Source organism: Heliangelus exortis, chromosome 1, assembly GCF_036169615.1.
Source record: "Heliangelus exortis chromosome 1, bHelExo1.hap1, whole genome shotgun sequence".
NCBI lineage: Eukaryota > Metazoa > Chordata > Aves > Apodiformes > Trochilidae > Heliangelus > Heliangelus exortis.
In genome coordinates, this window is record NC_092422.1 from 141,786,728 (window position 1) to 141,798,133 (window position 11,406).

Here is an 11,406-nt window from a genome sequence, read left to right on the forward strand (position 1 = left end):
CCAGGCAAACCTGCAGCCACAGCAAAATTCCAAGTACAGCTGTGCCTGCCGCTGTTTTAGAGGGCTGTGTGTTAATTATGGTTCAGCAGTGGTGAGCACAGAGAGGACCCATCAGGGAAGCTCCCAGCCCCCTAAGAGCCACTGGGTTTGAGGGGCAGTGATACCCATCTCTGAGCAACTGGTGCCTCCACATTTGGCTGGGCCAGCACTCAACCCAGCAGCACCCATGGCTCCTTACCCTGTGTGATACCCACAGCCGGGTAGCTCATTCCTTCCTGATGGCCCTGAACACCTGAAACTGGAGCCCAGGCTGGATATGGCCCATCCCAACACGGTGGTGACTCCTGGGTGGTGGAAGGGCCCCCCGAGACTGACTTGGTCCATGATTCAGCCTCTTCACAAACCATGTCCATCACCACAGAAATGTGCAAACTGCCTGAACCACGCGCTACGTAAGACAAGTGAAATAACCCATCCCCAAGCAGAAGTGCTTCTAGAAGTAAGTTGACCCCAGATGCTTTAGGGTTTCACTGTAGTCTGCTGCACTTTTCAGGTAAAAAAAAAAAATAGGGGGGAGGGGAACTGTCCTTACTATTACTCTTGTTACAGAGAGTGTTATTTTCTTACATGCATGCACAATACAATGTGTACGAATAATTTAACATCGATGTGGGGTTGGATTTTTTTTTTTTTTTTAACCTATTTGTATGCAGTAGAAGGCTTGTTGTAGAGAAGTATCTCCTCATACCTAAATATACTGTTAATAAAGAAAGAAGCTAAATTATACATTGCCAACACAAGTGTGAACTGCTCATGAATCTCTCCTTAAAAAGCCATTCAAGCCTGATTATTTTTCTAAGTAACTTCAATTAAATTGAAGAAAGAAAGTTCCTCTCTGTGTGTTTTTTTTCTGGCTCATGCTTTCAGGGCTTGAGGGTGGGATTTTTGTCTGCATAACTTTGCTTTCTCACAAGGGCTATTTTGACAGAACAATAGAAGACTCAAAATCATCTACTTCCCATGGCGCATGAAAGCTAAATTTATCTGATGGCATCCCTCTTGCTCCACCTTCCTTCCCAAAATCCCAGCCAGCAAGGATAAGAGCTGTCAATTTGAGACATGTTGCGTGCCCAGAAACATTGTCCCACCTCAAACAAGAGTTCTAGAATCAGTCAGATGACAATCTCTGATGAGTTTTAGCCCATGTCCTTGCCCACCATCATGTGAATTGACCAACACCAGCTTTGAGTTAAACATTTCCAGCAGTCCCCAGACCTGCATGGTCTCATCCATGGGCTTCACTGAGGCCAGAAAGCTGGGCTCTGAAGACAAACTTGGGTGAGGAAAACAGCACCAAAAATTACATTTAGAAGAAATATATATAGAGAAAATAACTGATCCCCCTCATGATGGGGTTTTTGGAAGGGACCGTGCAGGTCATCTGGCCCACACTACTGTTGAAGGTCACCAAGATTGGGTTGGTCATGGTCTTGGCTAGCCAAGGCTCCAGTACCTCTGGAGGTGGGGGGAGCTCAGGGTCTCTATGGGTGTCCTGTTCAGTACTGTACTACCCAGACAGCAGAGATAGGGTTTTTTTCAGTGGTCCCTGTGGGACTCCTGGAATTTAACACATCCACCATCTGTCGCTATTGGAGGAAGAGTTAACTTTCTTTGTAAATTCTCTTCAAATTGTTGTAGACTGCTATTAGATTACCAGTTATCCCTGTTGTCACCAGACTAAATAAGGCCAGACCCCTCAGTGTCTCTTCTGATTATATGCTTTAGGTCATGGAACATCCTGGTAGACCATTAATGCCAGTATCAAACAGACCATTTAATTGGCCAGTCCCACTCCTCACAAGGCAGACACTATTCCCAGAGAGAGCAGAGACAAGTGGAGAATAGGAAGGCTGCTGAGTAGGTGTCACAGCACATGGTGGGCTACCACTGGCTGCCTTTAGAGCCCTAGCCAGTCCCACCTCAAATAATGATCCCACCACCCTGCACTCCCTAATTAACAGGGAGAGTCACAGCACAGCTGCCTGAAATCACAGCCTGGCTGTGCAGTGTTGCAAGATGAACCTCTCTTAGGGCACGGTGCTCCAAGGTCCAACAGGTGTTCCAGCAGAAGTGCACAAAAAGTGTCCTGAGCCCATTGCCTCAGGGTTGGTTCGCCTGGCTCAGTGCTGCTGCTCCAGAAGCAACCGACCTCTTTGCTGGCTTGCTCAGGAGTGAGCAGAGAGTGTGTCTCAGGCCTCACCTTTTATTGGCCCCCTAATCCTGCTCATGCGCAGCAGGGGCCCGCCCTAATCAGGCACAGGTGGGCTTAACGCAAGCTCATGCCCACTACCCGGTAATTAGTGGCACCTGGTTGCCTTATTTCACTACAGTGCAGTATTAAGACAACAACTTTCACATTTTAAAACACCTGTGATGTGTATTCTCTACACTCCCAGTCAGAGAGAGAGATAAATAAGAAGGTCTTGAGAAGGACTTGATCTAAATGAACAGTCCAGCTCCAGCCACTGTGCTGGTTGCTCGCCGTCCCTCTGCAGCTTGGCCAGCCAAGGAGTACTTAGACTTCAAAGCCAAGCAATTATGTTCTGGCAGTACATGGGTCTAAGCAAGCCCCTGCACTGCCCTGAGGGACTCCATCAGCTTTGATGGTGCCTGTGTCGACACAGATGAAGTGCAGTGTCAAGCAGAAACGAAGGGCGGGAGAAATCCTCTGTCTGCTTGGGGCAGGACACACCAGGGCACTGTGCCCAGGCAGCCAGAGGAGCAGCAGCTGCCAAGCTCAGCCACAGAGGGTTGGTCTGGTGGGTGTTAGGGAGTCGATATCACATGCATAGAAAACCTTAAAGTTCCATTTTGGGGGTAATGGGGCAAGAAATTAAGTCTCCACACAGTTCTCAGGAATGCAGCTTTGGGGCAAATTTCTCTCATTGCAAGGCAGCAGAGAAGAGCCCAACACTGGATACTGCCACAGGGACTGACAAAATTGGATTTGCTCTAGTGGAAGGAAGCACGAAGATTTCTCTTTTTGACAAGCTTCCATTTTTCCATTAAATAATAAAAAATTTTACAAAATCCCTTTCCCCATTGGTATCCAATACAGAACTTCTGTCCCACAGCACCTCGCCAGTACCAGCCCACCCACTGGTGCTGTACAACAGGAGAGCTGGGGGCAGCAGGACCTCAGAACCTGGGGCACTTGGAAGATGAGTGTGGAGCACTGGGGGATGCAATGAAGCAGCAGAACCTCACACAGCTGAGGTGGCTTCTCATCTGGACAAGTGACAAGATCACCCAAACAAGCTCAGTGGAGTCGATGTAAAGTTTTAAGAAAGTCTGTCCCTATGGTTGTAATGCTCTCCGAGCTCTACCAACACTCCCCAGACTTTGTTTGGACAAAAGAGCATTTCATTTCTACCACGATTACTAAAACCAAACAAAAAACACCCCTGCGCTTAAATAAATCTGGGAAGGAAGAGAGGAGAAAGTTACACAGCTACAGCCAAGTGGAAAATAGAGCAAACAGTTTCTGACCAGCAGTGCTGTGCTTTTCTTTTTACCTGTGTTACCCATCATCATGAACAAGACTCCTGATGCCACGCAAAAATACCTTGCTTTTCCAGTTGTACTTAAAGCTTTGCCTTTAAATTTTTCAAGGATTACTGTTCAATGCATGGAAGGACAAGGTATCCAAAAGCCACCTCCCCAAATTGCATGCAGACCAGTTTTCAAAGAAAAAAAATTCTTTTAAAAGGAAAAATGAAAATCATCTTTTATTTTCCTTATTGAAATGATGAAGGGCAGATCTTTCCCTGCCTTACTGGAACTGTCAATCAACTGGAGTGCTCAAGCCTCATGACTGTAAGACTCAACTCCTTGTCATTAAATGACTTCTGTTGGCTGAGTCAGAGGCATTTACGACTGAAAATAGTAACTTACTCATGAACAGAAAAGATAGAAAATATTTTCATTCATTTATAAGTTGTTAAAAATATATTTTTCCAAATGTGAAAAAATATTATTGACTTTGACTTTGAAATTATATTCCTCTGTCCCTGTTTCTTGAGTAAATGCAGACCTGAGATAACATTTCTCTTTCTTTTAATTAAAAAACAACCAACCAGCAAAGCTGTTCTCCTCAGTAAGAGCCAAATCAATCCAAAAGTTTATGCCCTCATTTCTGTTTTTTTAACCAATACATAAAGCTGTCAGCATAACATACAGCTGAGTAATAACTGTTAAGCCATTAGGCTTCAGCTTAATTCTGAAAACTAGAATTATACAGTGGCAATTCATGACTTTTTAGCTATCAAGAGGTCTTCATACTGTCAGCAGGTATTTGTAGCCCTACAGCAAGTCAAAACCTGCAATCCACAGCAAGCCCCAAATTCCTGTAAAAGCTTCTGCAGGAACAGGGTTTGGGCATTGCTGAGGCATTTATCAGGTTCAATATATCCAGGTTTGTCTTAGCAGGTAACTACTGAAGCTAAACCAGGTTTTATGTTGAAAGAAGAGGCACTGGGGTTTCTATATAAAGTGATTGTTTGCTTCAATAATGCAAAAAATTACTGAATAGTTTTTGCTATATATATATTTTTTTAACTGGAAAGACATTGATGTGGAAAAAAGGTCAAAACAGAGCCAGCAGCCACGCTACAGAGAGGCAAGTGCTGTTTGCAGAGGCAGCCAAGTAAATGCTGCGATGCTAATTCAAGAAAAACAAAATATTTTCCTTCCTGGAATTATAGCTGTGTGTGCTTTATTAAGAATTCTGCCTTCAGTTATATGGAAAGACATAACAATTCAGCTTTGCTATTTTATCATAAAAATATTACTGCTCTGTGTGCAATACAAGTTTATATGCAGTATGTATCATTCCTATAGCAGATGGTTTTAAGCCTCCCTTTGCCACTTAGGATAATTTAAAAAATTAAATCCACAATTATTATTTTACTAATAAATCCCATCCTGAAGTCAATGGTGCAAGGATTAGGAGGAAACAGCCAAGGGCAATTCAGGTGAGAAATCAAGTCTGTATAACTATGGAAAAGGAATGCAAGATGAGGGGGGGAAGAACTTTATTTGGGAAGTCTCAGTTTGGGGAGTCTCCTTGTAGAATCACTTGAATCAGTTTGGTTGGAAAAGACCTTTAAGATCATTGAGTCAAATATATTGATAATTAAATTAGAGGAAAGCTGTGTAAGAACACAGCAATGTGAGTAAACTTGCTTTGATAACCATAACATGTTTCAGGTCACCTGGCAAAACTTTGCCAGGGCTATTGGAAGCTGATGAAAATCTATGAATGATTCACATATAATAAGTATTTCCATGCCAGAAAAGGCATGGAGAGCACATAAGCTCCATATCAGTTCCTAAGCAAGAAGTTAAACACTCAGCTTGCAGTAGATTCCAGTTGTATTTTTGTATTATGCATTTTTTTTTATTTTTCACAAATTTAAAACAGTTGGGTGAACACTTCTAAGATAATTAGTTGGTTTAAGGTTTCAGAGGTTTTGTTCCTGGTTTTTTGAAGGGCAGAGACTCCTAAAACTAAACTCTTAGGGCTCCTAAAACTCTTAGGAAGGGTGTCCCCTCCACAACTTAAAGCAGGGTAAGGCTGCAGCTAGCCTTTTGCTCCTGGGTGCTGTCAGAGTCCCTGTCATGGTTCTTTTGGTTAGTTCCTTCTTTATTATCAAATTATCATACAAAATGAGCTTTTGAGGTGCACAGATACTTCCAGGTAGAGACATACATTAGCTTTCCCTCTAGCAGGACATTACAGATGCATTCAGCCAGGTGTGCTCCCGCTTCTCAGGAAAATAACGTGCTGATGTTTTCCTCTGACCAAATAAAAAGCCTCGGGATAATCAGCTGAAGACATGATGGTGATAGCTAATGGTTTCCTTCTGCAGCAGAGGTCCTGTTGATATAATCTGGATATATGTCACAATGGATGTAGATGCTTCCCCCTTTTTGAAGGCTGCCAGAGAGAACAGAAGCATCCCAGGCATCTTACCCCTGTCACTCCCAGTGGCTCGTTTCTCTCAAGTGACCATCAGTCTGCCAGGCAGAGCAACTCTGACTCACTGTGTTTTTTGGCCTGAACTTGAAAATTCTGTATGAAAACAAATCCGTTGGAGGTTGCTGACTAAGGATTCCAAGCCATTTCAAAGAGGAATTGAATTGGCAGCAGGGCTATATCAAAGCTGGCTCTTTTCTATGGGTGTTGGTAATTCCCTGTAGCCTGGAGAAGGAAACACATAGAACCCCCCTCCTAACTCCACAGGCAAACAAGGGCAGCTCCCAAGCTCACACAGCTGCACCTGACACTACTGCTCTCCTACCCCTGGTCCTTTCCAACTCATGTTGGAAAACAGCTTCCAGATTATCAAGGGGCTTTCAGAGGCTGCTGTGAACAGGAGCATGCAGACTATGCAGAGGATGCCTGGATCTTGCCTAGTCCAGAGGGCTGTAAGCCATACCCTCTGGAAAAGAACAGAAATGGGGGAAAAAAGGTCTCCTTCTCTTATGTGTGGAAGGAGATTCTGTAGGTAGGAGCAAGGCTAAATGGCTTACAAGACTTGGTCCTTATCTAGCAGGTGACTTGACCATGAACGTTGGTGAGGAACACACACAGCTGTGACACAGCCCAGGTATCTGCAGGTATGCTGTGAAAAAAATCAGGTATCTGAAAAAAAAATCAGATAACTAAAAATGAGCTTACACTGAACTCCTCAGTTCCATAAGATACCAGAAAACTGAGGGCAACATTGTTAAAATTGAATGAGATTCAGCAATTGTAAAGGTGAACAGTCTTGTGAATACAAGCCATGAGAAGCTTCTAATGGTAACAGGACACTTTTCTGCTTCTTGTAAGGAGTGCTAAAAATATTTGGGTTTGTTTCTCTTAGTGTCAGTCTGAAAGGTATACAGCCTTGCCACAGGTATGTGTTTATTAATCATGGCTTTAAGTGCAGCTTCTGTACCTATTAAATATTTATGTAAAGCAATAATCTCAAGTCGAAAGGACTTTAAAAAATTTACAGGTCTTAATAAATGTTTAAAATGCAATTTTTGTAGCAGACATCAGAACTGGGCTTCTTTTGAACCAGTGGACATTTCTGCACATTCCCACATCTCTAGTAAGATGTGAAAATACAGAGAACATGGATTGCAGAGGTATCTGCAAGCTTCCACTCCGTATGAAGTCACTAGGATAAAGAAGAACCTAAGCAGATGGTTGAGACACGATGAATGAGGTTTTCTCCAAGGCCTTACTGTCTTCTGCTGCAGAGGGAGACCTCAGTTTCCACACACATGCAATAGACTTCCAGTACCATGGCACTTAGTGGCTTTAATGGATTGGCTCTAAAGAAACAGGAAAGGCAACCTCAAAGCATTAAGAGTCTAAATGAAACAGAGAGAAGTGATCAGCCAATATTCTTGTGATAGATAAATACAGAGCTTCTATATATCTCAAAATCATCTATACTTTTGTCCACAAATTTGGATAATTTTGGTATCTCAGTTACCTAATGCTTAATGAGCTAACTTCTGTTTTGGAAACGATCTAAACTCCAGAGATACTCCTCTATTCTAAATGAAAATTACCATACATCTACCTAGAACTAGAATTAATCAGACATGTCTGAATTTCCCTGTTCCTGTGTAATGAGTAAAAATTGGTTCAGTCTTCAAAACAATTGAGATGATGCATGTCCTAATGCTACTCCAGAATCTTGGATACTATATTGAGAATAAAATAACTGGCTGTGTCAGCACAGGGAAGAACATTTGCTTCAAAAGCAAACAGGTCTTTGGGTGATCTAAAACTATAACATGAGGATTCATAAGAAAGTAGTCTAATGGATGATTGCTTCCCAAGAATTAAAAGCAAGTAGTATTGCTCATCATTTTCAGAAAACCATTTACAATGTCAGTTTTATTAAAATGCTGGTTTAGTGTAGGCAGGGCATGGCAACAACTTCATTAATCAAAACCAGGAGATGACAGAGAAAAATAATAAACAGACAACATGCTTTTTAGATCCTGTTCCTAGTAAAACTTCTAATGAAAATCTGAGAACTTGCAGGTATTAAATCTCAAGGGAGTATACAGAAGTCAGTAAGTCCTACCATATAATTAATTCAGAACCTTATTTCACATGCAAAAAGCAGATATAAAATTATTCAAGAAAAGCACTTCCCTGACCTCTCAAGACTTCTGGAAACTCTTAAAGAAGAAACAATCTCCCAAAAGAGCAACTTGAAGAATGCTATGTGAAGAAAGAAACAAAATTCAAGCATAGTTTGAATTGAGAAATAGAGGCATAAACAGAGCATATGATGAACTATACTATTAAATCAACAACTAGCAGGACTTGAAATTAAATTAAATTTTTACCTGCACAGAAAGTAAAGCCCATCCAGCCCTGCCAATGCTCAACAACTAAAGGGTCTGCTGCTGCTCTTGGGTACCCACCCAGAACGTTTCAATTATGAATATTCAATTATAGAATGAATTAGGTTGGAAGGGACCTTAGAGATCACCCACTCCAACCTCACAGCCATGGGCATGAACACCTCTCATCCAGACAAAGTTGCTCAAAACTTCAGTCCCTGGCCTTGAACATTTCCAGGGAGGCAGCACCAACAGCTCCTCTGGGCAATCACAGTCTCACCACCCTTGTACTGAAGAACTTCTTCCTCAGATCCAGTCTAAACTTATTCTCCCTCACTTTAAAACCATTTCCCCTTGTCCTATTACTGTAAATTCTTATCAAAAGTCCCCTTCCAGCCTTCCTGTAGGTTCCCTTCAGATATTGGAAGGCAGATACAAGGTCCCCCGGAGTCTTTTCTTCTTCAGAATATTTACTAAACATGTTGGTTCTTAGCTTCAACTGTGAATTATTCATGTGTTGCTAATACCAGATTCCCTAGCATGCCTGTGCACAGCATGCATGATGATCAAATTATCACAGAATTTAACTGAAAGACTTTCCTTCATGACTATCAGAATGAGGCTTTAATGACAGAACATGCCTCTTCAATACTTCTTCCTCCCTCGCTTTATGTACAGAAAGCTGAGTTTTTAAACTTGGAGTCTGTATGGGAAAATGAAAATCCAAAAGGTAACTGAGAGACAGACTGACTTGATTAGTAATGGATTAGAGAACACAGTTAAAACGATGTATTGTACTAGAAAAAACCTACCCAAAAAGAAAATAAAACCCCTACTAAGTGACTTCACATTGCTTCCAGTACCCTTGGTACTGTTTTCAAACACCATCTTACTTTTTTTAAAGCAGATTATAATTCAATTACCATATTCTACTGCCATTTTCTGCATGTGTAAAAAGACAATCTCCTTTGCAATAGCACTTTTATCATTACTGCAATAATGAGGAATTTCAACAGCTTCATTTTATGGAGCTATACTACTGTTTCCCAGTGTGTGTATCCTGAGTTATTCTTGGACACAGGAGTTTTTTGTGATGCTTGGAATAGAAATGAAATAGCAAATTCACAAAAAAAGATAGTAGGTCTTCTTTTGACTCCTGATTCTGTAAAATATTCTGTATTTATAAAGCCTTAATCTTCATGCTGTTTTAATCTTTTTTTAATGAGAGAAGTTTAATTTAGTTGGGAAATAGTAAGAAGGAGTAAAATTCATTTGATGCTCCCAGTTTCTCAACAGCATCCTAAAAGCCTCAATGGAAATAATATATTAAACACAAGGGTGGGAGAGGATATTCCAAGTTTAAATGTCACAGATTAAGGCAAGACGTAGAGTGATGTTACAAAACTCAAAATACAGATCTAAATACATTAAAAGAAGAATCCTTCCCTATATTAAACAATATAATAAAGCTTTTGGAAATATCCTGGCTGTATAATCACTCTAAAACAGGAACTCAGTCTAATGCAAAAATCATTTCAAAGCATTACAAAGAAAAAGAAAACAAAACACTGATGGTATGAAATGTTTCTGAACCCAAATTTTAAAGCTGCATTTAGTTTGTAGTTTAACAAATTAAACTATCCCTTTCATGCATGCTCATAGAATAACTGAGATGGTCACAAAATCCTTCAGAATAGAAAATCATAGACAGCTCAAATAACCCTCCCTTACTTCTATTTATCCTAGTAATATTTCTGAAGTACAGAAAAAAAGACAAGATGGTAAGAATGGCCAAGTGAGAGCATTCCAACAGTTCCTCACCATCAGGTTACTGGTAGTAACTCCTAAAGGCAAAGCAACTGGAGCTTCTGGCTGGTGTAGCTCATCAGCAGAATTAAAATTGTACAAGAAGTCTCAGGAGGAGCTTTAAGATGACCTGAAGCTTAAATGAGGTGAATGAGCAACAGTCAAATAAAGAAAATTCTGCATTCTGAAAGGAAAGCAAATAGATATGAATCAGCCCTAAGTAGCCTAGAAATTATAAAGGAAGGTATGAAAGACACTTCTAGTAGGTGGATGGGAGGAAAACACTTGAATGTCAACATGAAGAGTGATAATTTTATGTGCAAGATTATGAAATATGGCTTCTTCAATAATAGGAGAGAAATTAACAGCTCAGGATGTCCCTTTCAACTGTATGCTTTGTGCAGTACAAGAAGCACACAATTTGTCTCCAAGAGAATTTTTGGAAGCATTTCTTACAGACAAATACACAAAGTAATTTTCTGTTACTAGGAAAAATCAAGTTGGTAAAATACCGTGAAGAAGTTGACTTGACTAGGGGTAAAATTGGTTTAGGGAGCACAGCTTTTGAGCAGATGATAAATTCCCTGGTGTTCAAGAACTCTGTCGTTCCTTCCCCCATACCATCCTCATGTATTGGAATAAAATTGCCCCAGAACTTGGTGTTAAGAGCTTTTTACCTACATAACAATAGGTCAAGAGTTAGCAGACCCTGTAAGTTTTTAAAGTGCCCCATCCACATAGGAACCAAGCTCCTTACCACACCACAGAATATTCAGTCCTTTTTATTCCAGATACCAAGGTTTTCTCAGCTTTATCAATGTCACACTTCTTTCCTCATCAAACTCCTCTTGACTCATATCTTATTGACAGCATCCACGTTTTTTTCACTTCCACCATTCCCTGAAGTATCTTTTTCCACCTCTTCACCAGTTCCTTTCAACATGAGTTCTAATTTCCTTCCCTCCATGGAAAGGAAGCTTGGCTGTGCCTTTTTATTCTTTTCCCCAAATAAATTCCTTCTGTTTGCTTCTGCCTCTTATAATGAATGTTGTGTGAAAGTTTGCACCTCCTCCTTTCCCAAAATATGGATTTTGCTCTCCCACCCATGCAATGAACTTTCCTCTTTTTGAAGTACCAAATTTCACCATTACACTTCTCCATAATTTACTGTTTCCATCCCTA